The following is a 27,173-nucleotide window of genomic DNA, read 5'->3' as shown; positions in this document are numbered from 1 at the left end:
GCCGGGCCCTGCCGGGGTGACACACGGACACACGGACACGCACACACAGCCCCGCCGCCCGGGGCGGTCACCCCGGGTCACTGCGGCCGCGCTCCCGGTGTCTGTTCCCGGTGCGGGGCAGAGGCCGCGCGGGTCGCGCCGGGCCCGGCTCCCCAGCGCCGCGGCGCCGCAGCCAGCAGGGGGCGGGCGGCGCTCGGCTTCGTGAGGGTTGCGCTCTGTAAAACGGGGCTGCGGGGGTGTAACGAATGGATAATCCGTTAAACGGGCCGGTTACTCAATGAAACCCGTGTTTTCACACAAATCCGCTGTCCCGTGTCTGTGCTGGTGGCCCCAGGGCTCGGGACCCGCTGTCCCCAGCAGGGACAGGGCAGGGCCGCTTCCCCGGCGCTGGGGCAGCCCCGCCGGAGCGGGGAGCGGGTCCGGGGCTGAACCCCCGGGCAGGGCCGGGACCACGGGGACACGTCCCGCAGCCTGTGCTGGGACCGGCCCGGGCACAGCGGGGACCGGCGACATCCCCGGGCCAGCCCTGCGACAACCGGCCCGGTGAAAGAGCTCCCAGCGCCCAGGCCCGATGGACACTGACACAGGGTGTCAGGGGTTGAGGGGCCCTGGAAAGCTCACCCAGGTCAATCCCCCCATGGAGCAGGAACACCCAGATGAGGTTACACAGGAAGGTGTCCAGGCGGGTTGGAATGTCTGCACAGAAGGAGACTCCACAACCCCCTGGGCAGCCTGGGCCAGGCTCTGCCACCCTCACCCCAACAAGTTTCTTCTCATCTTTCAGTGGAACCTCCTGTGTTCCAGTTTGCACCCATTGCCCCTTGTCCTGTCCCTGGTTGTCACCAGAAGAGCCTGGCTCCATCCTCCTGACACTCCCCCTTTCCATCTTGATCCCCAGGAATGAGTTCCCCCTCAGTCTCCTCTTGTCCAGCTCCAGAGCCCCAGCTCCCTCAGCCTTTCCTCACACGGGAGATGCTCCACTCCCTGCAGCATCTTGGTGGCTGCGCTGGACTCTCTGCAGCAGTTCCCTGTCCTGCTGGAACTGAGGGGCCACAACTGGACACAAGATTCCAGGTGTGGTCTCCCCAGGGCAGAGCAGAGGGGCAGGAGAACCTCTCTGACCTACTGACCACCCCCTTCTAACCCACCCCAGGTCCCATTGGCTTCCTGGCCACAAGGGCCCAGTGCTGGCTCATGGTCACCCTGCTGTCCCCAGGACCCCCAGGTGGGGTTTTTAAAAACTGAAATTTGGGGCCAGTTTTAAACACTTTACCTTTTTTTTCTTCCTCCCTGCCCCCCCCCGATGGAAAGAGGTCCAATGTCAAAATTGCGCAATGTACCGAACCCCATTAGCCAATCCCCTGTGAACTGCTGGCTTGCACAACAGTTTTGAACAAGGGTAATTCTGTACAGAGGGCAAATCGCAGTGGCAACAAACTGAGGATTTGCAATGCACAGGTACAGCTACAGTAAAACTCTTGCTTAATCGTGCAGTTTATTAACACCTCAATATGTTGGCCCACTGGAAAATGCAAGTTAACAGATTATATGGAAATATAATACTAACAACCAATTTAAATGCAAGAAGTTATTACAGTATCACAGTATTACAGCTGAGAAAAATACCTTCTAAAGCAGCCACCTCAGGTACCCTAGAAATAAGCTGAAATTTAGTACACTATTCAACATGACATTTAGAAAACATTAATACAAAAGGGCACATAAAACAGGAATATGGAAAGTGTTTTGTGAGCTTCCTGATGTTAAATATAATTACTCTGTAAACATATGTTCGGCACTCACAAAAGTTTAAGTGTTTCTAACTATGTTAGTCTAGAATGTGAACACAAACCAAACCCAAAGGTTAAACATTTGCCTGTCATATTTAGGGATGAATTTCCTCAGTCTGAGTGTTTTCATCAGAAAGAATCCACCAATCTGATCATGTTTATTCTCCAGGCTGCCACTTTTTCGCTCCCTCAGCATGACTAGTCCCTGTGATCATTAAAAATAGTTTCTTAATTCATTCTGGAGCTGTATCAAAATTCTCAGCGATTGCTTTAAAATTCCTTTCCATTTCTAATTAACTGTTCATACCCAGGGCTATATTTTACTGCAGGTACTAAGTGTGCACTACCATAGGGCCACATCCTGATCACGATGTCTAGATTGCACTTGATCCTCCAAATTGTTTTTTTGCTTAAATACAACTGGATCACATTTGAGCAACAGCGTTTCGGAACTTTTTTTCTGGCCTAGCGGAACATTTCTCGATACACAGAGGAACGCCTGGTGTGAAGTGTCGAGACAATTCCGTGCCTGCAGCTCGGCGGATTTGAGGTCGGGAGGGACAAGGGCCACATGTTCTGACCCCTCTGGCTCCAGCAGCCACTCCTGCACCACGTCCTCAGCACCAGTTCCCCTGGGTTTCTCAGGGCACTCAGCCTTGACTCAACGACTGACTCTAATGGGAAGCCGCCACCTCCATCGCTATGTTTTCCAATCGTTTTTTGCACTTTGCTTATAATCTCGGTTTCCAGAGACTGGTTTCTGATGTATCTAAACAGTTGCCCACTAACAGAAAAATTGCTCCTCTGTGAACGTGGCCAGTAGTCCGTGATCAAGTCATGGCTTAATTCTGAGCTTCTCTATTAGCCATATTTCTCTTTTTTTATAAAATAAAATCTCATCCTCCTTTAAATGTGGGTGGCCTATAACTAGTATTGCAGTGCTGGTCTTGCAAATGTCATATAAAGGGGGTAATACCCTCTATTTCCATTTAATATTTCCATCTTATGAAATTAAGCCTGAGGTTTGTAGTCCAGGGTGTAGCGCTACTTCACGCAGCTCAGTACTAACACTTTGGTAGGGATGCGGCACAAACCTGACTGCTGGACATGGTGAATCATGGCACGGGACGGCGATGCTGTACCACGGGGCTCCTGCTCAGTCCGTGCCCTGCAGAGTCTCCTGAAGCTGGACCAACACAACCGGACCTCATAGAGCTCTGATTGACTAAACCAGTCTGTGTTAGACCCCAGCTCAGCAAAGCACAAACCCACCTCTTTCCCGCCACGTCCTCCAGAGACCGAGGGGACAGCAACGCTCTTCCTCAGCTCATGGACAAGATCAGACCGAGGGGACAGCAACGCTCTTCCTCAGCTCATGGACAAGATCAGACCGAGGGGACAGCAACGCTCTTCCTCAGCTCATGGACAAGATCAGACCGAGGGGACAGCAACGCTCTTCCTCAGCTCATGGACAAGATCAGACCGAGGGGACAGCAACGCTCTTTGTCGTGGAATGCAACCCCCCTCTTTCCCCTTCCCCCCTTTCTCTGGTACTTGAGGCTGACAGCTTCTTTTGTTTGGCCCCAGAGCACCCTGCCAGGGCCATTAGGAGAAGGGAGTGCCGAGGCGCCACTGAGCCGCTGGGTCCCTGCGGCCAGCGTGGGGGATGTTTTGGAGGCTTCAGGGGCATCCCACAAACAGTGTGGGGGTGCAGAGAAGCTTCTAGAGTGACTCCAGTCAGGTCTGATCAGCCTATAAAAAACGGGACACTCGTCGGCGACTCGGCCCATTGTGCGGGTCCCTCGGAGCACGAGCTTGGCCCCTGCCGCCGGGAGCCACGGGCCCCCCCCGCTCCCCGGGATGGAGACTCCACTTGCCCTGCCACCACGTGTGTAAGTAAAACTTCTCGCGGATTGCGAGCATATTTATACTTTCCGTGCACATTTGCACATATATTTTCCGTGCACATTTGCACGGGTACTTTAAATTAATCCTCGCACAGTCGCGAGTGGCCGCTGAGAGCCCCTCGCACACCCGCGAGTGTATTTTCCTCCCGTGCTTTCAGATAAGCACGTGTAGGATTCCGTGCACACTGGCACGGGTAAGTAAATTATTTCCTCGCACAATTGCGAGTGTATTATAAATTTACCCTCGCGGAATCGCGAGTGCACACTTCTCGTACTCACTATGAGTACGTGCATCTCTTTTGCACCGTGTTTGGCAAGTGTGTGCTTCTCCGGGACCCAAGGCTGGCTCCGGCATTGTTTTGGTGCAGCCACGTGCATGCACACTGTGGACCGCTGTTGTATTAGTTGCTGCCCCTTCAAATTATTTCCTCAACTGATATCCGAACCTGTATTTAAGTCACTTGTGGAGTGCAAGAACCCTGTTTCACACTGGTTTAATAAAAGTTGTTGTGGACTCTGTTGTCCCTTAAATTAACCTCGGGGTGCCTCCGTGTAATATTTCGTGACACTCTTCCTCAGCTCATGGACAAGATCAGACCGAGGGGACAGCAACGCTCTTCCTCAGCTCATGGACAAGATCAGACCGAGGGGACAGCAACGCTCTTCCTCAGCTCATGGACAAGATCAGACCAATCGTTCTGCAATAATGATCTTCTACAAGACAGACTTCTTCAAAAAGGAATGCAGTTCACAGATGTATTTTACACCTGTAAAACTCACATCACTGTTCCCTCTCTCCCCCACCTCTGCTGTTTCTGCCCTTTACACAAACATGAGAATTCAGTATCTCCAAAACTCCAGACCAGGGTAGCTCACAGTGAAGGCTGGACATGAATACACGTTGCTGAAGAGCCATACCCCAAGCATGGTCACAAACAAACCCTCATGATTCTTAATCCAGAATTCTCTACTTTAAATACATCTCATAATTTCCTGTGCATCATATATACAGCTCACCCTACACGGTGTTCCCACCTGGGGGCCTTAGCAATCCACTCCATAGTGATTCCCGTACTGAAGAACAAGATGAGAGATAAATAGGAATTGTAGCCTCTCACAATTCTTGCTGTTAGCTTTCACAAACACTACACTGACTTTCATATAAATGAAGACATTTTAGTTCATATTAATGCTGTAACGGGGAATTGCATAAAATTATTGTCTAAATTAACCTAACTCGAGCTAACCTTTAAACTAATTACACAAATAAATGACAGTGCAACTGTATATAAATGCATTTGCCTCAAGATTTATGGCCAATGGGAAAAAATGCTTGAAAAGTTAACTACTTGAAACTCACATATTTTAAGTTTCACACCATAGTCTTGATTTGTACTATAAATAAAAATTGATTCAAATTGAAATATTTAATATTCTGAAATAGATATACTCTACAAAAAATCCAAATGGAAATTCAAAAGTGAAACATTGGTATGAGAGCTCAGCTCCCTTCCTCCAGCATCATCATTCTCCGAGTTTTTCCAGGCAGCACAGACCCCACACGTGCTCCTGGATCCCGCGCCCATGCCCACCCAGTCCGAGCCCGCTGGCCCAGCAGCACCCAGCGCAGGAGCCCAGCAGGGCCCGTTCTCCTGCCTCTTCCCAGGAGGGGAGTTCGAAATCTTGAACGTCTTCAAATGCTGGAGAAGAGCCTCAAAATTCTTATGGCATGAGGGCTGGGGAGATTCCTTTAAAAAAAACTGATAGCTGCTTTCTTGCAATTAATCTACTTTATACTTCTGGAAATTTGCATTGTATAGTACTAAAAATTTCCAATTGAAACAGATCCTACACTTGCCGTATATCTACCTATTTTCATTTGAAGTACAGTCCTGTTATTTTGCAACCCCTGTTGCTCTTTGGCAATAACACCATTACTTTAAAGTGGCAGAAATGTAACACAAAGACAGAAAATACAATGATAGCAAATATTATTCTTACAGATGCACAGGAGTTTTAAACTGCTTTGCATTTTGATGGGCTCAACTAAGACTGTGCATCTGCGATGTGTCACAGCCGTTAGAGCTGCTGGGCCCTTAATTAGCTCTCTTTAATCCCAATGAGATACTTTTATTTTACCTACTAGACATCAATTCTGCCTACTAACATTTTTAGTCTTTCTATTCCAGATCATAGTTTTATGACCTCAAACTTCCCCTAATACAAATGCTTTGACTCTGGCTACATAAAAAATGAAGGCTTTATTTCCATGGATTGGCCTTTCTCGTGATCTGAGGGCAGACTGAAGTGATCCTGTCTTGTTTTAAACGCAGTAAAACCGGCTCAAGTCATTTTTGCAGCTGCCAACCTATATCTACCTAAGACACATTTCTTTCTTGGGGAGGTTGTGGTAGAAGCTTCAAACCTATAGAAAGTTCTGTGTAGGTTAATCACAGCACCCATTTGAACTTGCTCACAAAGCTGAGTTGTAAAATAGTTCAGCTTCATGGTGCCTAGAGTGGCACATTCTGCATATTAATATTAAAAACACTGTTCTAAACCAAGAACATTCTCTTAAGTTTCATTTGCTTTTCAAATTCTGTCTCTACTGTATGAAAATCTAAGAGCCTCTCTTAACAAACACATCTTCTGTCTCCAATTCCAACAAATCACTTATGCTTAAAGACGTTATGAAAATATGCTTGGAATCAATTCAAGGTGTAGTTCTATACATCAGCTGATATGAGACATCCAATAAAGAATATGCAAGACTGGAGTAACATAAGGACTTAGCATCAGGATTTTGCAATACATGTGATGAAAAAACATATTTTGCAGTCTCCTGAGGCGAAAAATTCTATCTATAGAGGCATGGTCAATGCCCTGGGCACAAGATGGACCAAATTTGCTGATGACACCAAGTTGGGAGGGAGTGTCGACCTGCTGGAAGGCAGGAGGGCTCTGCAGAGGGATCTGGACAGACTGGAAAAATGGGCTGATTCCAATGGGATGAAGTTCAACAAGGCCAAGTGCCGGGTCCTGCACTTTGGCCACAACAACCCCCTGCAGCGCTCCAGGCTGGGCACAGAGCGGCTGCAGAGCAGTCAGACAGAAAGGGACCTGGGGGACTAATGGACAGGAAGCTCAACAGGAGCCACCAGTGTGCCCAGGTGGCCAAGAAGGCCAATGGTGTCCTGTCCTGTATCCAAACCAGCGTGGGCAGCAGGACAAGGGCAGTGACCCTTCCCCTGTGCTCTGCATTGGGGAGGCCACACCTGGAGTATTGTGTTCAGTTCTGGGCCCTCAGTTCAGGAAAGAGATTGAAGTGCTGGAGCGGGTCCAGAGAAGAGCAACAAGACTGGGGAAGGGACTGGAACACAAGCCCTATGGGGAGAGGCTGAGGGAGCTGGGCTTGTTTAGTCTGGAGAAGAGGAGGCTTAGAGCTGAGCTCAGCACTCTCTAGAACTACCTGAAGGGCAGTTCTAGCCAGGTGGGGATTGGGCTCTTCTCCCAGGCATCAGCAATAGGACAAGGGGCCATGGGCTTCAACTCTGCCAGGGGAAATTTAGGCTGGATATTAGAAAGAAATTCTTTACAGAGAGAGTGGTCAGGCACTGGAATGGCTGCCCAGGGAGGTGCTGGACTCGCCGTCCCTGGAGGTTTTTAAACTGAGATTGGACATGGCACTTAGTGCCCTGATCTAGTAAACGGACTAGAGTTGGACCAAGGGTTGGACTCGATGATCTCTGAGGTCTTTTCCAACCCAGTCGATTCTGTGATTCTGTGATTCTGTGATTCTGTGATATTAATTGTAATATAATATTTCGCCCTTTGCAAGCACTGAGTGTATATTCTGCTGCTTCTTACCATCCTGGTGCGTGTCACAAACACCTCCAAAACCTTTAAAGTACCGTAACAAGGAAGGAAGATTGTGTAAAGGTATTCAAAGGATGTCATAATATAGCTGAACTGCATTTTAAAGGTCATATATTTTAATGTCTACTTTTTCTACTCACCGTAAGGTTGCAGTGAAGATTTTAAAATCTGGTGCTTGCCTTTTTTTTAGTGTACTACATATCCTCAATCATTCTTTCTTCGCACAAAAGACTCTGGTTTTTCACATCCAGCCTGACTCAAAAGCTCCCGGTTGGCTCTGTGAGCACAGACAGCACAAGCCAAGAATGGCTGGCAGCGCGTTCCTGCCTGGAACGCTGCGAGACCTTCTGGAAGCTTCCAAAGCTGCACGCAGGATTCTTCCACATCAATTGGAAAGCGCATTTCAGGAGTGAGCGCTAATAGAGCTCACAAGAGCAGCTGGATTTAAAAGACTTCATCTTTTATTCAACGTGTGAGAGAGCTCCAAGGAAAGGTGTGCGGGGGAAGGTGCACGGAGAAAGAAATTCAGATGTATTGTTCAAATTGGAAAGCTGAGCTGGAAGGACATGGGGCAGAGCGTTGCCAGCCCAGACGGGATTTTCACACCAGGCGCAAACCACAAAAACAATGATTTGGGGAAACTTCTGAGGGACGGGGAATATCCCTGGGCAATGAGAGAATTGCCACCAGTAGCACTGATCAGTGCTCAGGTGAGGACGCAGCTGTGAGGAGCCCACTCGAGGTCACACTGCCTGCTGTATGGTATCTTTTCTCTCTTTAATCTGCATAGTGCCAAATCAGCCTGTCGATGGGAACTGCGAGGAAGAGATAAAAATATGTTTTCTTAGTGTAATGTAACTGAATGAAAGAGCCGAACGGGCCAGGTTTGGGCTCATATATCTTTGGTATGGTTTTGTAAGCTTTACCCTTTTTTTTAAACCTCATAAAAGGGAAAAAATGGGGCTTGTAACCAAGAGGAGTAAATTTTCTCTTGAAATCAAGAATGTAGCCACCAAAGAAGAGAAACGTGAAAAATAATGGAGTTACAGCCACAGTTATTGAAGTAAATACTCTCCTGAGTCAAACTCAATCGTATTTGTAGTCCATATTTTAAAGAAGTCACAGCTTGAAGGAGCTGCAAAGTAATATTTTTATGTTTCTCTGGCCAGAGGGAGCCTTTTATTTTACATAGTTCAGATGAAATTTGCTGGCTGCAACCTAAAGACAGTATGCTAATGTTCTGGAGTAACTCCTGGGTTTGACCTTAGAGAAAGCCCACACAGCCTGTGGGACAGAGTCCTCTGGCCTGTCTTCAAAATCAGGATGTACACCAAACTGCAGTTAAATTTGGGGTTGAATGTAAGTTTTGCCTCTGCGTCTTAGCAACTAGTTAATATTCCACTATGGCAGAAGACACGAACATGTCCCTGGCTCTTAGAACAGCAGCTAAACCAGCCGCTCTCAGGCCAGGCTTGACATCTGGAGGCTAAACCAGCCGCTCTCAGGCCAGGCTTGACATCTGGAGGTTAAACTGGCTGCTCTCAGGCCAGGCCTGACATCCAGCGGCTAAACTGGCCGCTCTCAGGCCAGGCTTGACATCTGGAGGCTAAACCAGCCACTCCCAGGCTAGGCTTGATGTCTAGCACCTAAACCAGCCACTCCCAGGCCAGGCTTGACATCCAGCAGCTAAACCAGCCACTCTCAGGCCAGGCTTGACAGCTCTCTTAGAGGATACAAGGACTCAATCTCATGCTATTGACACAGGATGCTACAAAGTTGTCTTTCTGTGTTCTTTTACTGTGTTGTCTCTGGAGGAGTTCAGCAGAGATGAGGGAACTGCATCTTCCCAAATTCATGCATCCTACCGCAAAAGAGAGTGTTTGGCTGTGTCATGTAGCTCATTTGCTTTTTCAGCATAAACCTCAAGATCTCTCTGGCTTTTGCTTCCAGAAATCAGGACAGTTCTTCAGCAGGACAGAGGGGACACGGCTGCCAGTCCTTGCACGTTGAAAGTGGCAGGTGTCCCGGTGGCTGCAGAGCAGGGGGACAGTACAACCCGCAGCAACAAAGCAGGAAGAACGGAGAGTGGCGGGTGATAAAGGACGTGAGCATCAGGCGGAATAAGCAGAGAGGCAGAATAAATATTATCAAGGCTGAAAAGCCAACAAGAAAGGAGAAAGGACGGGAAGCAGAAGTGCCTTGTGCTGCAGCTCTCACTGTCACACTGCTGCTGCTCCCCGGGCACCCGCTTATTCAGACCAGGGGTATTCGGCGAGTCCAAAGCCTGAATACTAGATTTTTTCATGTCTATAATGAGAACAGAAATGCTGTCTTTTAGCTGATTTAGCATTAATGTAAAACATTGTAAATGATTTTTAATACAAAAAAAAAAAAAAAGAGATGTGCAATTTCTAATTTTGACGATACCAAAAAGTGAGTAAAAAGTCTGTGATTACAGCTGGACACTGGACGAAATAGATGCTCCACTTGTCTGGCAAAGCAGTCCCCATTGGCTGCCGGGTGGGAGATCCTCTAATCTTGGAACCACATTCCTTTTAAAGAACACGGGAAAAAAGAGATTACACCATCCTTATTGTAACATAGTAGTTGTCTAGTATTTCTAATCACGAGGCAGGCTCTGACACCCTGGGGTTCTCTCTGTGCCAGGGCTGGTTTGTTTCCCGCCCCGCGTCTGTGCTGCCGATGGACACAGGTTGGTTTGGCTCCGCGCGGGAGCAGCCTCGACCCCGCATGTTCTGCTCACCTGCGCGTTTCACTGACGCTCCCAAGTTCACAACCTAATTCTGAAGTTCAAGCCAGAGAACAAACCCAGTTTTGATTGCTGTTATTTGTACATAGCCCATTTTATTAACTGTATTAATTCAGTGCCGCATTATAGGGCTTGCATCAATACTAAAGCCATGATAACTTGGCGTTCACGTGAAAGTAACGGTGATAAACTACTAGTATGGCATTTTCTGGATTCACAACCTTATTTCAGTATAAAATCTCCTTCAACTTTAGTTCTTATTACTCCTTCAGCCACGGGTGCAGTATTTTTTGTTCAGATACTGCTCCTGCCTGGATTTCTTCTCCCTGTGGTGTCTGCAGAGGTTCCGCAGCTCGCGAGGACGTTCAGCAATCCTGACACCAGCCTTGTCCGGCCCTTCCTTCTATTTTGCCTTGATCCTTTACTTTCCTTTTCACTTTGGCTCACGTATTTTTGCTCTTTCTCCCTCTGTATGTGCTTCTCTCCATTTTGCAACATAATGCACTTGCTATCCTACCTGTTCAGACAAGAGCTCTGAGGAGTCTGGATTTAGTCATTTTTCTCTGTTTCCAGTGGTCTGACAGCACATTAACTGCACACTGGAGGTCGGTCAACTCAAGAATGTTTCCGTCGCTGATCCTTTTCAAACCCGCAGGATAACAATTCCCTCCATAAAGCACGACCTACTCCGCTTTCAGTTATTCAACCAAAATTTATCTACATTATTCAATTTTCCAGGGACAAAAAGCCTTCAAAAATCAAGTTGGACAGAAGCAGTTACCTATCTCTGAATTAGCAGAACGCTCCTTTTCACACTGGTCATTGTTATTGTACCTGCACACCGTCATTGGGCAGAATCTGTGCCACACGCACATGCAGCATTACTGGTTTTGATCACAACACAAACTGAACGGAACCATTAGCCAAAATGTTATCCATAATTTCGTGTTTAAATATATTTTTAAGCTGCCAAATATTACAAATATTGTTCCAGCTGCATTGATTTAAAGCCGCTAAGTGATCATAACTGTGTACTCCCTGTGGACGTCCCAGGAAATGATCTCCTAGAACCCATTTCCTCTCTAACATCGCTGTCTCAATTCAGCTCAGGCGGCCACTGACCTCGTCATATGAAATCCTGAAATTCCCATAGCAGAAACACATGCACATGGTGACAACATTGCTACTTCATGCTGATTTCTCTAACGTACATATATTTAGTTAAATCACCTTATTTTTCATAGAAATCATTGTACTCACTAAGCACAACAGCATCTACGTTTTGGTATTTTTATCCAAGTTGGCCCTCTGGTAGAATATTATGGTAGAGAATACATAAAACATGGCAGATATAGGTACCATTATTTTTAGCTATTTGTCCTGGTTTTGTTAAAAAACAAGTTTCTCTTTCAGTGAATTAGCCTGTCAGCTAAAGCTTCATATGAGCTGCATTTTCCTGGAGAACCAGATACATGTTTTGGTAAACACAGCAATGGAATGGGAAGTTATTGATAAGGACGGCTCCACATCTCGCCAGAGGGGCAACGAGAAACAGGTGACCAAGAGACTGACCAACTGTGTATAACATCCCATTCACGTGATACTTCATATAAAAGTGGGAGATCACGAGGATCTCGTCCCTTTTGTCCCTTTTCCTTATGGCGACATTAGGAGAGGACCTTGCGAGTCGTCCCTGCGAACTGAGGCCGGTGACAGACTGAATCCAGCTCCGCTTGGCTGCAGAGTCCAGTCCAGGACTTCGGGTGCCGGCTCTGCAGTTGCTGGGACTTTCCAGATTGGTTTTGTATATTTTGTATTATTTTCTCTATTCTTATCAGCAGCATTAGTAAAACATTTTTAATGTTTCCAGCTCTCTTCTCTCTGTCCTTCTTTCCCTCCCGATCGCCTGTGCTGAGTGGGAAGGGGAGAGGGGGTCAACAATACACCTGCCAGGGTTTGATTGTCACCCCGCAATCTAAACCCTCGACACTATTGCTGCTTTGTAACGCTTCTACGTGTACAAATATTATAGACATTATAAAGCACCCATTAAACAGCTGAGAATTTCCTGTGGTTTACAAATATGAGATTAACCAAGTCACTATGATATAAATCAATTTCTTAAGCTGGACATGCATTGCGCGATTCAGCTTAATGATTAAACAGAACTGTGCTGCGTCCAGTCTTCCATTTAATTAGCAGTTACTCTGATAACATCCAAGACAGCAAGACATGTTACTAAATTTACTTCTGTCTATCATTCAGTCACCCAATTTGGGATTAATTCTTCAGGCTGGGAAGAAAAAACACCATCCTGAAACCAGTGCAAACCAGAGTACAAATGAATAACAGCAAAAGCGAGCTTGGTTTCCCACACACCTCTCAATAAATCTCGACATCTGACTCCACTTCATCCTCCTCACGTTCCTCACCTGTTTCAACATAAATATTTATAAATAATGCTTATACTAGATTAATAAAGGTAGAGCTGGTACAATTTAATACAGGTTTAATATAGATCAAAATAGCCAACAGTAGGTGGCGCATGTATCATTTGCAGTATTTCACCATCTTTCTTTCTGATTTAATTCCATAGTACTTTTAAAACCATTTACAGTACAATGGTTGAAACGCAAATATCTTGACATAATTTAAAGCAATAATTATTTTGAATTCATACCTGCTGCATTAAAAAAGAGGGAAGAAACAGCAAGCTAGCATTTCAGGAAATATTAGGCTATAGGAAATTAACTGACAAAATATGGTGACAGCAGATAAATTGCAAAAGCACAATGTAAAAATTAACAGAAACTTATATGTTCTGATTCTTTTTAGCCTCGTTTTTTGTTAGATCAGCCGTTTCCAGTAGGTGGCTGTGCCTGGCTGATGATTCTTATCTCAGCCTCCACCATTTCAACTGGAATAGAATTTTCATATGGGAACAAAAATGTGGCCAAAAATAAAAGCCAATAAACCCAGGTCCTACGAACACTACCACGGAAAGCAAGCAGCTATGTAAGATACGCTTTATTCAGACATTGAGGACTCAGGACAGGATATTCAAATATCTCCTGGTATTTGAAAGTCTCCAGACCTGGTTGAGCAAAGCAGAGCTCACATTTATTTATTGCACATTCAGCATTCAGCCTGTTGGATCAAGTGCTTTGTTCACATTTGCCTGTGACATCAAGTCTGGTCCATGAAAATCAATGGTTTCAGACATGCTGAATTTAGAGGTTTCAGTTACACTTTATCACTTTAGATTTGGAAGAAGAATCTAAGAGGCAGAATTTTGTATCAGACACTATGTTTCTAATGCTTCCAGAACTCTGTGAGTTCTTCATACTCTTCTTCCAAATGCTGTTTTAGTGAAAATAATCTAAGACGGGTCTCTTGAATATTTGGAAGATGGGTTAAATACATGAAAATTATAAACAGTTCACACCAAATTAAGCAGAATAAACAGAGGATAAAGTAAACTGTATAGGCATTAATAACCTGACTTCTTCCATGCTCTCATCATTTACACATTCTAGTAAATTGGCATCAATTTTGCATTAAAATACCAACTCTTGTGACATAGATGGTATGAAACCCAGAAGAGCTGAGGTTGGGAAGGGTCCCTGGAGAGCATCTGGTCCAAAGGTGCAGCTCGGAGCGGGGCAGCAGAGGAGTGGCCACGACCATTGGGTTTGGACACCTCCACGGACGGACACTTTGTTCCAGCCCTGGGTCAACCCCATATCAATTAATTTTCTTTTTGGTCAACCTCACAGTAATTTTTTTTTCTCCTTTTTTTTTTTTTCCTTCTGCTTCAACAGAATCTCTGTTATTTCAGCTTTTCCCACTGTCTCTCCTCCTTTCACATGGTATCACCATGAAGCATCTGGCTCCACCTTTGTATCCTCCCGTAAAGTTTTTCCATATATTGATACCATCCCCCAGGCCTTCTCTTCACCATGGCAGCACCGCTCACAGAATCCCAGGATGTCAGGGGTTGAAGGGCCCTGGAAAGCTCATCCAGGTCAATCCCCCCATGGAGCAGGAACACCCAGATGAGGTTACACAGGAAGGTGTCCAGGCGGGTTGGAATGTCTGCACAGAAGGAGACTCCACAACCCCCCTGGGCAGCCTGGGCCAGGCTCTGCCACCCTCACCCCCAACAAGTTGCTTCTCATCTTTCAGTGGAACCTCCTGTGTTCCAGTTTGCACCCATTGCCCCTTGTCCTGTCACTGGTTGTCACCAGAAGAGCCTGGCTCCATCCTCCTGACACTGCCCCTTTCCATCTTGATCCCCAGGAATGAGTCCCCCCTCAGTGTCCTCTTGTCCAGCTCCAGAGCCCCAGCTCCCTCAGCCTTTCCTCACACGGGAGATGCTCCACTCCCTGCAGCATCTTGGTGGCTGCGCTGGACTCTCTGCAGCAGTTCCCTGTCCTGCTGGAACTGAGGGGCCACAGCTGGACACAATATTCCAGGTGTGGTCTCCCCAGGGCAGAGCAGAGGGGCAGGAGAACCTCTCTGACCTACTGACCACCCCCTTCTAACCCACCCCAGGTCCCATTGGCTTCCTGGCCACAAGGGCCCAGTGCTGGCTCATGGTCACCCTGCTGTCCCCAGGACCCCCAGGTCCCTTTCCCCTACACTGCTCTCTAATAGGTCATTCCCCAACTTCTACTGGAACCTGGGGTTGTTCCTGCCCAGATGTCAGTCTCTGCACTTGCCCTCTCCTCACACATTAGATGCTCCAAACCCTTCATAACCTTTGTGTCCAACGTTGGACTCAATCCAGTATGTCCATTTCTGTGTTGTCCCGGTGATGATTTAATAAGATAACAGAACCGGTGATTTAATTGAATTTACAAGACCAGGTGATACACCCTCAGGATTATTTCAGCACATTCTCAGCTCCTGCACTATAACCATCATCCCCACACTGGAAATTCACTGCTAACATTTTACCAGTCATTTCAATATAGCGCAAGAAATCTATTTAGAGGAGAAAGGATGATGTGATTTGAACATGAATATAGCAGTCTGCAACACATCATTGGCTGCTGGACCATTATCATCACAATTATAAATGGCATAACATTAACTAGGAGATAATTTCTACGTATCTGCTCTCAGAGTCACCAGTACTAGATCTCTTTCAATAAATATTTGATACTTTAATTTAAGTTATGATTTAGTATTTGATTTAATATTTAATTAACATAATTAATATTTATGAAGACTGGAAAGAGCTCTATTGTGCCTTTATCAAATATGTAGGTGAGCTAAAACTCTGCAGAGGAAAAAGATACGGCACTTGATACAAGAGAGTTGTAGCGACAGAGAAACACCAGGAGCCAAGTAGGAAAGGAGTGCTTGTAAATATATGTGTGTATGTGTCGATATATATTATAAAAACATGAAGACACACCTGCACACACACCCAGTGCAGCTGTTAAAACACAGCTCTGGACAGGCTGACTCTAGTTACCTTGTGAAGACTCTCAAGCAGAAAAATTGCACGAAGAAATCTGCAGAAATAAGTGAAATAAAGTAACCCAAAGAAAATGACTGGGGGCTTAATTCTAAAGCATTATGGGGAAAAAAATCTCACAAATTCCCATTAAAGTGTACACAATTCAGACACTGAGATGGTTTTGGGGCATAGTGGGAGTGCAGCAACACAGACGAACAACAGAGACAAGAAAGAAGAACGTTCTAACCAGGTAGTAAGACAAAAAAAAAAAGACAGCACTTTTTTATGTATAATAAATATCAAATAATTAAGTATAAAGATGAACAGAACACAGAAGAAACAAAAGGCAGACTTTTCAGAAGGTTTTTTTCATTGTGATCAGACCAATGGGACTTTGGACCAATGTGAACAACATCACTGGAAATGTTAACCACACAAACAGACTAAATTCTCTCACACTAGAAGTTCCTATACTTCAGGTCCTCTCTCCTCAGTTGGACACCGTTAGTGGCAAGTTTTCAAGAAAAAATGATGGTAATGAGAAGTATATTGGACCGAAGATCAAAATGCAAAGGGAAAACGCACCCTTGGCACTCCTGCACATGCTTTTCCAACTTTCCTCACTGTGACACGGTCACAATGGCATTTTCTAAGAGGGGAGAAAGGAAAAGTGATGATGGAGAGACCTCAGTAGCCTGATGCATCCCTAGAACAAGAGCAGACTAAGATCTAATTAATATTTGGCTTAAATCTAGTTCTGAGAACATCAAACCAGCCTAAGCACTAAAAATACATAAGGATTTTGTAACATTTTAACAATATGAAACACAGCTAAGCATATATATATGTACTCACAAATGGCAAAGGGGCATGCAGAGATTTGTGGCACAGCTGCACAAATAGGGTAGAGAAAAACATGTGCAAGCAGGAAAATCTGCACAAATGATAAAGCATGTAGAGCAGGTGGGAAAGACGTCCAGGGAAACCAGAATTATCCTGCAGAAAAAGCAGAAAGTGTCTGTTAAACCAGAGCAATCCTGCAGAATTAACCTGATAAACAGTTGCTTTGAGGCTGCACTCAGCTGTTTGCCCTCTAAAAATGTGATATCTAATTCCCCAATACACACAAAGATAAAGACACAACATATAGAGGCACACATAGAGATGATGTTCAGCTGGAACACTTCCCATGTTTCTCTCCAATGATAACATTCTGTCATGGCTGGAAAAAACTCACAGAATTTGCCACCGGGTTTAAATAGTTACTTAAAAACTGTTAAAGCTAATTATAAGCTTTTCAAATTTTTGCTTCAAATTAAAACTGAACAGGGCTAAGAAAATCTGGAAGCAGAATATTGGCCTAGTGACTAATTTGGCACCACAGGAGGCAGATGGACAAATACATAAAAGCTCAATTTTTCAGAAATATGAGCCCAGTTTAAAAACAATTCTTCCCATCCACCTCAAAGCAAAGTCACCTCTGTTTGTAGCTGAAAAATGAAATGCAGAAACATACAGGACAGTTGAAATGTCATTAGCTATGTTATTATAAAACAGTGCCTTACTCTGTGTTTTGAACCGGGTCAATATGTTGTGAAGACAAAGTTCTGCCTCACCCTGAGCTGGGCTAAACTCACAGAACACGACATTTCAGCATTGTTCCTGTTGTTTAACCTGGGACATGATTCTCAGAAAAGAGCAGAATAAAAAAGGTGGGAGGAACAGAATGTATTTACCATATGAAAGGATGAGTAGGAGTTGTGTATAGTATAGAGAAGAAGAGAGAAAGCATCATCAAAGCTAAAATAAGAACGGTTTGCTCCATCCCCTCTGGAACACTCTGCAAGATCTCGGCTCTACCCAGAACATGAAAAAGGCGGAGAAAAATCCTTCTCGAAATTCATCAGTATCCCTGACTCCACAGCCAAACTGGTGTATGGTCACAGCCAAGAGCCAGCAGAAGCTGCACATGGGCTTTGTGCAAGTTGAAACTGATCCTGCTCGTGACTGGCATGAGTACTTACGAATACTGTAAAATTTATTTGCAACTTTAAATTCACGTTCATAGCACCGTGGCGTGAGGTTAGAACACTCTGCATTTTATAGTAGCAAGTGGAAAGCTTTGTGCAAAGAAATGAGGGAGCTCTACATTCGGTATGAACAAGAAACTTCAGTTTCCAGTGCTAGAAGCTGATGTTCATTCCAGCTTCACATCGCCACCCTGGGACTGAAACCACGAGCTAATCCTGTTCTCATCCTCTGCTCTACGTTCAGCTCGACATTCAGGAAACACATCCTCAATTAATGCTTTTCATAATTTCCTAGAGGAGTCATTTTGCATAAGAAATTTGTTTCCTCATAGATGTTGCTCTGTGGAAATGTAATTTGTTACTTTTAAAGGTGTCTTCGAATAAACTGATTGATGGTGCAAGAAGATGAATTTTATTACTCCAGCCGTTTCCTACACAAGTGATTTACAGACTTGGGGGATCGGAAAGAACTCCATCAAATGTTTCACTTTGACATTAGGAAAAACAACTTATTTATTCACAGTTGTCAGGACCTTTGGAAAGTACAGTTTGCAAGTGTTGGGCCTGAAAAAGGCTTCCCTTCCAAAGACCAGGACTTCTGGTGGATACGATCTCATAGCACATTTAGTCAGCATTCTATTGGCTGCTTTAAGCAATTTCTACCTCATATTTATGAATGGTTTTACTGATATTCTTATTATACTTTATTACCACATACATAATAACAATGAAAATATTTTAAACATATAAAGTCTGGTCTTGGAAAGGTAAACTATATTGTCTAGGAATTAATATTAACATACTGAATTAATATTAATATACTATCAGTTGTTTTTTGTGTGTAGACGAATGTCATCCTCAGCCACAACTGACGGTTTGCTTGTGCAATGGTGAGACGAACAACACAGGAGATGAATATATCACAAAATGAGCAACAGCACAACGGGAAATGTTGTCCCAACATCTCCTCTGGTGTGTCTTCACTTTTTAATCCTTTGCCTTCATTTTTCTACAGATGTATTTGTATTTCCTGTTATAGGGAACTGTGAACCTCCCATGAAAATGGACTTAATTTTCTGTATTTTCATGCTCTTAGATTGTGACCGATTAACATAACCTGGAGCTGCTCAACACAACCCGTTTGCTCTCCGGAAGCTTCTCTGCCCATCTCCTCTGAGTGTGATCAGAGCCCACAGAAGATCACGAACGCTCCAATTGCCTCAACGACATGAACCGAACCCTCGTGCTCCACAAAGAACCAGAGCATCTCTCAGCCCGTGCTTTACAGTGCACGTACCACCCAACTAAATAAGTATCGCCAACCCCAATGGATCGGAATTAATGTACGGTTCAATCTCAGCCCCAGCGTTTCCTTAGGTTGACACCAAACACCAAGCAGCTCCTGGGAGTATCTTTGCCTCTGTATCGTCTCTGATGTGACACCACTGCAGTGGGGAGAAGATGGCAACGAATAACAGCAGAGCTTTGTCTTTCCCATTTGCATCTTCTATTAATTGTTTGCAGGTATGTCAGTGCGCAGAGCTGATGTTCAGAGCTGCTCCTGTCCCGCTCCCTCCTTTGCCCACAGCCAGACCCGCTGGAAGCTGCTGCGAGCAAGAGAAGAGCAGGTTTTGCCGCCGCAATGGAATCATTTCAGCATGATGAAATTCACTATATTTTTGAATCAAAAAGAATTAAAACCCCAGGTGACTTTCACTTCATACTCATTGAAGAACTCAAACATTTAAAAAGGCTGAAGGCTATTCTCCCCACCTTTATTGTACGTAAGGACTGGAGCCAGGGACTGCCCTGAGCAAAACACATTGATTTCTCCCCACTTTCCATAAGGTGACATCTCACTGTAAATTCCAAAAGCCACGAATGAAAGCTGGTGGTTTATTCTAAAACTGAGGAAGATTTCTAACAACACACATTAAGTTTTTAATAGTCTGACTGAATCTCTATTCTATGTGTGACCAAGCAGTGGGAATTAAAAGGAACTGAGTACAGGGTTTGCATCGCATTTCTTTGGGGAGTTAATACGGATTGGAAAAGTGCTCAAGTTCAAGCAAATATAACTCAAAAAGGATGGAAAATAAAAGATAAGTAAAACATTCAACGACATCAAACTTCTAAAAACTATTTTCTGAGTTTATTAAAAATAAAACTGATTTAGTGTTTATTGTCCTTCTGTAAGTTTTCACGTGATTCTTGTGTCCTGTCATATGAGTATGAAAAGGGAACCTCAACTAATGTTCTTAGTGAGCAACAGAATGCTGTAATAAGAAATAAAATGTAATAAAGTCACAGGAATAAATGAATATTCAGTAGGGAAGGCGGAAGCACATATGCTTGAAAAAATAAACATGAAAAGAGATAACAGATATCACTTTAAAAGTGTGGCAAATGGTTTGTAACTTTTCTACTTTACAATGCTCATGTTCAATTATGTCCGCTCATGTTAATTTTTTTGCCAGATATTTTACTATTAAGGAAATGTGTTAACAAGATTTTTACAGCTTGATTACAGATGAAGGGGCTAAATCCACAGCTGAATCTCAACAAGCAGCAGTTTCAGTAACTCATGTGTATGCAAATAAAGAATGAGATTTTAACATGCATTCAACTGACTATAACATACTATTGAGAAATAGCTTTTGCAACAACCACCTCAGGTATAGAAAATCGTCATTTCAAAGTAGCAAACACAGTCGCAATTGTGATTGTCTTTCCAATATCAGGAGTTCACAGAAACAATATAGGTTATTGTAGTTCCTCAAGCGCTTTATCTGGAAGGATCTTGATACATTTCTCTTCTGAGACCTGAGGCAAAGAGAAGAAAACACTAGAAATTGTCTCAGGAGGGCAGGATTTTTTGGCTCCATCCCAGAGGAACGAAAGTCTGCTGCAGCAGCACCGAAGAATCTCTCGCTATGTGAGAAGCCAACAGGAGCAGCTCTGGGGATCCAGGTACTACAGATTTCTCTTCACAGTTCTATTCCTCTGAATTTACTGTTCTAAATCAATGGGGTCTTTTTATCATTTTACTCCTAGAGTGAAAAATTAGAACAACCAGCCAACAACAACAAACCCCAAACAAAACCATAACAAAATAAAACACACACACACACAGGAAAAACAAACCAACCCACAACCCCCCCCCGCACAAAAACCAAACCAACCAACCAAATCTCCCCAAACACCCAACTCATTTATCCTAATGCTTTCCCCATGCACGCTTTTTCCTAAGATATCTTATCTAGTACTTGATTCACATCCAATTCAAATGTCCCGAGCACTTAAATTAATTATACTCACAATTCCAACCGTTTTAAAAATCAAAAGTCTGTCTGAAAACCCACGACAGATAATGAAATGTGGTAATGGTCTCAAACTGCCATGATTCTTCAGAGACTAATTTCACTTTTGTGATGCCGGGCTCAGGACGTGCTGAGCACTACATGTGCTGGCCCAGAGACTTAATTTTTAATATCATTAATTTTCCTCTGATTTTCAGATGACATTTGATTAAAAAAAACCCACAAACCTGCTTCATTTCCTTATTTTAGGTAGATGACTGACAGTTTCTTAATAATTCCACTCATACTCTCCCTGCTGTTTATATCTTTAAATATCTGTAGACCTTTACAAACGACATAGGTGTTTCTTTAACTAAGGCATGCATATTTAACTCAGTCTTTTCTCATAAATTATTCCCTTTCTCTCCAAATAACTTCTCAGGCCAATTTTCCAATTTCCCTAAGAAGCATCAGTCTTGAAATGGTGATAGATAAGGAGCAAGTCAGAACCTCAGATAAACTCTTCAGTATCTGTGCCTTGGGAGGTAACATCGCTGAGGAAGAGCTGCAAGTTTTACCATCAGTAACTGCATCTGTCGCTGAATATTTAAGTCAGTTATTTCCAAATGGTGAATTAACTACTGAATTTTGTCTTTTTTTTTTTTTTTTCCTGATCATGCATGTAAGAATAAACATTTTCAAACGTTTTGAAGTTAGTTATCGTTTGTTTTAAAGTGAGTAATCTCTGATCTGCATCTAGGGACTCAAAATGCAGATGAAGAATTTTACAGTAGGAAATGATCCTCTAACTGATGAAGCGAATTCAGCTACTCCAGACGCGTGCATTCCAAATGATACAGTTGGTCCCAGCAATCAGAGCAAAGGCAGATGTGATCAGTCCCAGAAGGGCCGCAATCAGAGCACCCTGGCCCCCAGTCACTCTGCTCCCCTTGGGATGCCACCCTCCCCTTTCAAAAGCCCTGGAACGAGAAGGACCCGCTGCCAAACTTGTGAGAGATGAGTTACTCACCAACCTGTTCTGAGAAAGGGCTTTTTCTCTTCCTTGTCCCCAGAATCAGCTGTGGGAAGGATGGATTTCAACAGCTTTATAACTTGATACCTCTCTTGACTCCCTGTTGAAGCTCGTACACTAATTTCTTCATGTGTCCATTGTGGTTAAACGGTTGAGAGCTGCGATTCTTATTTCAAATTTGGGAAGGGCCGGATTAATCAAGTTTTTCAGAAAGATTTGGGATCAAATGCTTAACTGTGGTCAGAAAAAAATTAAATTGGGAAGGCAGCTGAAATAATGCAGAACCTTTCTACCCAATTTGTTTCAGCCATTTTTACTTTTACCATCCGGTGATCATCTCCAAAAAGTACTGACTGACTTACCCATTTTGAAAACTAAAAGAAAACTGAAACAGATCAAGAAGAATAGTCAGAATTTTAGTGAAGATGCAGCAGTTTGCCTGAGCAACAGCCATTCTGTAGAATGCTTTGAAGTAATTTTAAATGTAAGTCACAACTGTACACAAGTTTCCACACTACATTTTTCCCCCTCCTGTTCAGACAGTCCTTGCGTGGCTTTAGACTGATTCACTGCAGGGAAGAGATATGTCTTGTTCTGCTAAAAATTGTCATTTCAGTGTCTCTTGGACTTAAAAGATGTGATGGCTGAAGTAATGGAAGACGTGAAACTGAGGTCTAAATTTGCTACAAATTCCTTTAAAGTTGAGGGACATTCTTATCAGGGTGTGCCTGTCTCTGGGGGGAAAGCTTTGTCATAACCACGATATTACCAAAACCAGCAAAAATCAGTTCTATTAATATGAACACGTGAAAGCCAGAAACCACACCACCAACACAGAGGAGAACCAGCCACAGAATCCAGCCTCACAAAACTGGTGTGCGATTTGCAAAAACTCTATAGGTAAGTAAATCCTCATCTGATTAAGAACACAACCTTACAATCCACGTAAATCATGGATCGATTGTAACCATGAATGCAGAGGTATCTTCTAGAAGAATGCTTTGTCCAGGTGCCCTCTCATTTCTGCTGTTCTCTCTTCCTCTTTAGATGGCTGGAAAAAGTTTCTGCCTTTCTGGTGATGAGAAACAGACAATTATCTTTGTGCATGTTGTTTATGCCAACAGATATATTCATGTGTTGGGTGATCCCCTGCTAGCAGTTCATAGGCATGTTGCAAAGTGTGGTTTTTAACAACACATAAAAGACTGTTGGTAATACATCAACTACAGGAGGTAAATAGAGGTTTTTTTCTTTGCATTATGAATGAATATTGTGGTATAAAATGTGTAGCTGTATTTTTAGAAAATTCTTCAAACAATATATGCAATTAAGTATCAGAGAGACTCTGCTTTCTTGTCAGAAACAGAACAGAAAATCTGAAGATTACTGTAGGTGCGTTGGGGTAGAAAAGAGGGAATAACAGGTAAATGCAAAGCGGTAACATTTTCAAGGGAAGAGACTTATTTTTGTGGCAAATGTACTATGCAGATCAGTAACAAGGTAACACTGACACTAAAAAAGTAACTTCTAACTCCACCCTTAGTATCTGTTGAGATGAACAGAGCTTGTGAGTTCCATCAGTCTCATCTCAAAATAAAGACCAACCTACATGGCTTTATGCTTGTTTCTTTAGAGTTTTCTTCATGGTCTTTAGAATGGAAAAGTGCTGTTTGTTTCTTAAAAGCAAGTGCCTTTCAGTAAATAAAAGGAGTGGCCATAAAAAACAATTAGTTGGTGTATAAATGTCTAGGTGCCCAACTGTTTTGAAAGGTAAATCATTAAATAAAAAGAATGGGGTTTTTTGGTAAGATAACTATCTTGTCTCAGCAAGGTAAAATAAGGACTCTGAACAAGAACAAATATTTACTAGTTGCATCACCTGTGTGGGTTTTGCCCACTGATCATTCCAGAACAATTTAAGCAAAGGCTTAAAGCACTCCTACACCAGCTTGATCTGATCCCTCCTTTGCCCCGACACCATTCCAGACTCTGAAATTCCTCCAGCCCCAATGGACGGGCAGAACCATTCTTCTTTTTCATCCACTTCACTTTTCCTATGGCAAAAAAAACTACAAATCTTTATCTGGGACCAATGTTATTTCAACATTTTCCTTATTGACACAGATGGTTCAACTCAACTGCACTGTTTAAATGCCATCTTAGGTAGTTCCTGAACTAACCGTAGCTTCTGAGTCATCCTCAATAGATTCCTCTGCACAAACTTGTCCAGTCTCCCTATGAAATCCTGCGAAGCATCCACAGTAAGTTCTACCGATGTTCCTGTATGAAGAACCAGCACCCCGGCTCGGTTTTGGGCATCCCTGTCACCATATAAACACTGGGTGCTCAACTCCTACCCAGCCTCTTCGTAGCATCCTCGCCTGTGCAGATCTCTATCACACCATCCCATTGTTGTTTTCTTTATAGCTTGAAGATTCATTGCACAGATGACAAATAATTTTTTGATCTATAAAAATTCTGCCCTCCTAGTTCAATTCAGAAGAAAAGAAAAAGGAGGGAGCAGGAAAATGGATTTATAAGTTTTTACGGAATAAAATTCAGGTTTTGCATTTCTTTCTATTGACATTTTGTTTTGTCAAGGATGAGAAGGGGAAAATGGAATATCAATACAATTTTGTATGCAGACCTAAAAGCTACTCATCATTCTTAGTAAGTACATAGAATTTATCACCATTTGTTAGTCATTCAATAACTGCTCCAAAACTGGAAGGAGTTTTTGCCAGAACGGCATTTAGCACAAGCAAGGATTCTATGAATAAGGACATTTGACAAAATGTTCCTATGAAATAACTAACACAAAGGTTCTTTTGTCTGGTTGTTGTGCTCAAACATGCTCAGTATTGGCTGACGCTGGCACCAAAGTGACCACATCTGCTCCTAGAAATACATTTGTATCGCAGCTCACATAAACCAACCTGTTCAAGAAGAAAAGAAAGAGGAGTTCTCCTTTCATTCAAAACTAAGGGGCACAGTATCAAACTGAGTTATTCTTTGTTTCAGCTGAATATCCCTGGTTTAACTTCACTGAAATGCGACAAACACTGCAGTAAAGAACATATTTTTCAAAAAAATAAAACTTGGTAAACTTTCAAAATATTTATAAACTAAAAATGCAGATTGCGTCTTTCTTTGCCTCTTCAAAAGGAAATACTTAACAAGAGAAAATAATTGAGTTCTTTTTTTAAAAAAGGAAGAGTGTATAGGCAGAGTGAAGATAAAGTAGCTGACACTTGGATCTCACCAGGGTTTTAGACTTGTCAAAATCTGGAACATCTTGGTCTTCATTAAGTGTATTGTCATAAGAAGTCAGCAGTTGAACTTAGATATGGTGGGAACATTTCCAGGCTATTCAAATAAAAGATTAGGTTTACTGGCAATTGCAATGTCGTATCATTAGAATTGTTTTGTTGTTTTATACCTTTAAAGTTTTATTCTGTTGATCACTTTCTAAAAACAGGACTGAAAGCCCCTGAAATTTTTACGTGTGTATTATGACCATTCAGAATCCCCACTGGCTTTATGCACTATGTGTGCTGCTGACTGCTCAAATGCTGGTTCTTTTTACAAGGCTCAGATTCTTTATGCATTGTCCAGTCTTTATAAACACATAAAACATCTTCTCACGGTCATTAATTTAATGAAAAGTCAGTCAGATCATGCACAGGACGTATATGCACAGGACTAACTTTGTTTAATGCGAATCTGCCCCTTTGGCATGCTTCTGATCAACAGCAAGCTAGATACTGCCCTGTACACAAACTAAGTTTTGATGTTCTTATTCAAAATTAGAATGATGAACCACCAGTTTTAAGAAACATTTCATGCGCTTGGCAACATTTTCATCCTTTGTTCCAAAGAATCCAAGTAAGAATTCGGAAAGTTGACAGTTATATCAAACAAAGTGAGGTGTTAAGAGAGTATGATTTGGAACAAAACAGTTTTTAGATAGCGAAGCCAAACACTGTAAAAATTTATAGAAAGTATTTAACTAATACATCAGTAAAATGATTACAAATGTTTCATAGCACAATACTACAAAAAATGTGTCATCTGTGTGATTCAACAGAGCCTTTTATAAAACCTATAGATCCAAGTCTTTTTTATATAAAGTAGAAGAATTTACTACACATAAGGCGTCCTCAAACTACTTTACACAACAGTCTTCCTCAGACCTGCTTGTCCTTGTCCCCTCCTGTGTATCATTGGATCAGTGAAGAGCAGTGAAAGTTTAGATCATGGCTTCATTTCTGCATTTTTAAAATGAAAACTACAACATGTTGGATAACAAAACAAAGACAAAACAAAACCTGTTGTGCTGGAAAGATCTCAGCCAACCCTAGAACACACTGTTGTCTATTAGTCTATGGAATTGGCAAGGTCGCCGTGATCATACCAACCGTCATTAAAGGGTTGATTTTCTTTTACAAAAGCAACATGAAAGGCTCCTTCTGTGTTACCTGGTAATTTATTTGGTAAGATAAATGAGCTTGTTCTTCCTAGCTGAAAGGCGTGGGATGAAGACTCACCTGGCAGGGTGTACTTGTGTGCACTGACTGTACAGGGAGCTCAGGTAACAGGTGGGATGCAGCCACCCACATTATAGGCACCTGAAGATTATATGAATCTCAGGGTTTTGCATTGGGTTGCATTGCATTGCACTACCTATAAAAATCTCTTAGAGGTTACTCTTCATAAAACATCTGAACTCCCCTGACAAGGTCTTTAAGTACCAACTGTAATTCTGTGTAGCCTGACTCTATAACAGCACCTCTAATTTGCTTTAATTAAGTTGCTATTATTCATGTATAAATCACAGAGCTGAGTGGCGGTCATAGGTTTTGCTATGAAATCATCAAATCCTTGATATCCTTGCTCTCCTGCCTTTTTTTTTCTATTTTCTTTTCTTTACCTATGAAAACAACAGAAAGACTTTAAGAAGTTTATTTTACTTTCAAAAGCTGCTTTATAAATGCTGGTATT

At 43.0% G+C, this 27,173-nt stretch overlaps 1 protein-coding gene across 1 annotated transcript in view; it reads right to left on the bottom strand.

Annotated features, from left to right (window-relative positions):
• Positions 1-18,241: 18,241 nt before the first annotated feature.
• The window catches only part of LOC309444759 (uncharacterized protein), a 77,100-nt gene continuing 68,168 nt past the window's right edge, over positions 18,242-27,173 (bottom strand). Inside the window, exons 7-10 of the mRNA XM_082062851.1 lie at positions 25,435-25,538; positions 22,170-23,244; positions 20,511-20,663; positions 18,242-19,699 (exon numbers count right to left, since the gene is read on the bottom strand). The gene's annotated coding sequence lies outside the window, so the exon portion shown is untranslated. The remainder of the gene's footprint in view (positions 19,700-20,510; positions 20,664-22,169; positions 23,245-25,434; positions 25,539-27,173) is intronic.

Source organism: Streptopelia decaocto (assembly GCF_964273445.1).
Source record: "Streptopelia decaocto genome assembly, chromosome: 11".
In the NCBI taxonomy this organism is placed as follows: Eukaryota; Metazoa; Chordata; class Aves; order Columbiformes; family Columbidae; genus Streptopelia; species Streptopelia decaocto.
Note: the sequence above shows the minus strand (reverse complement) of the source record. Positions and strands in the feature narration are given on the sequence as shown.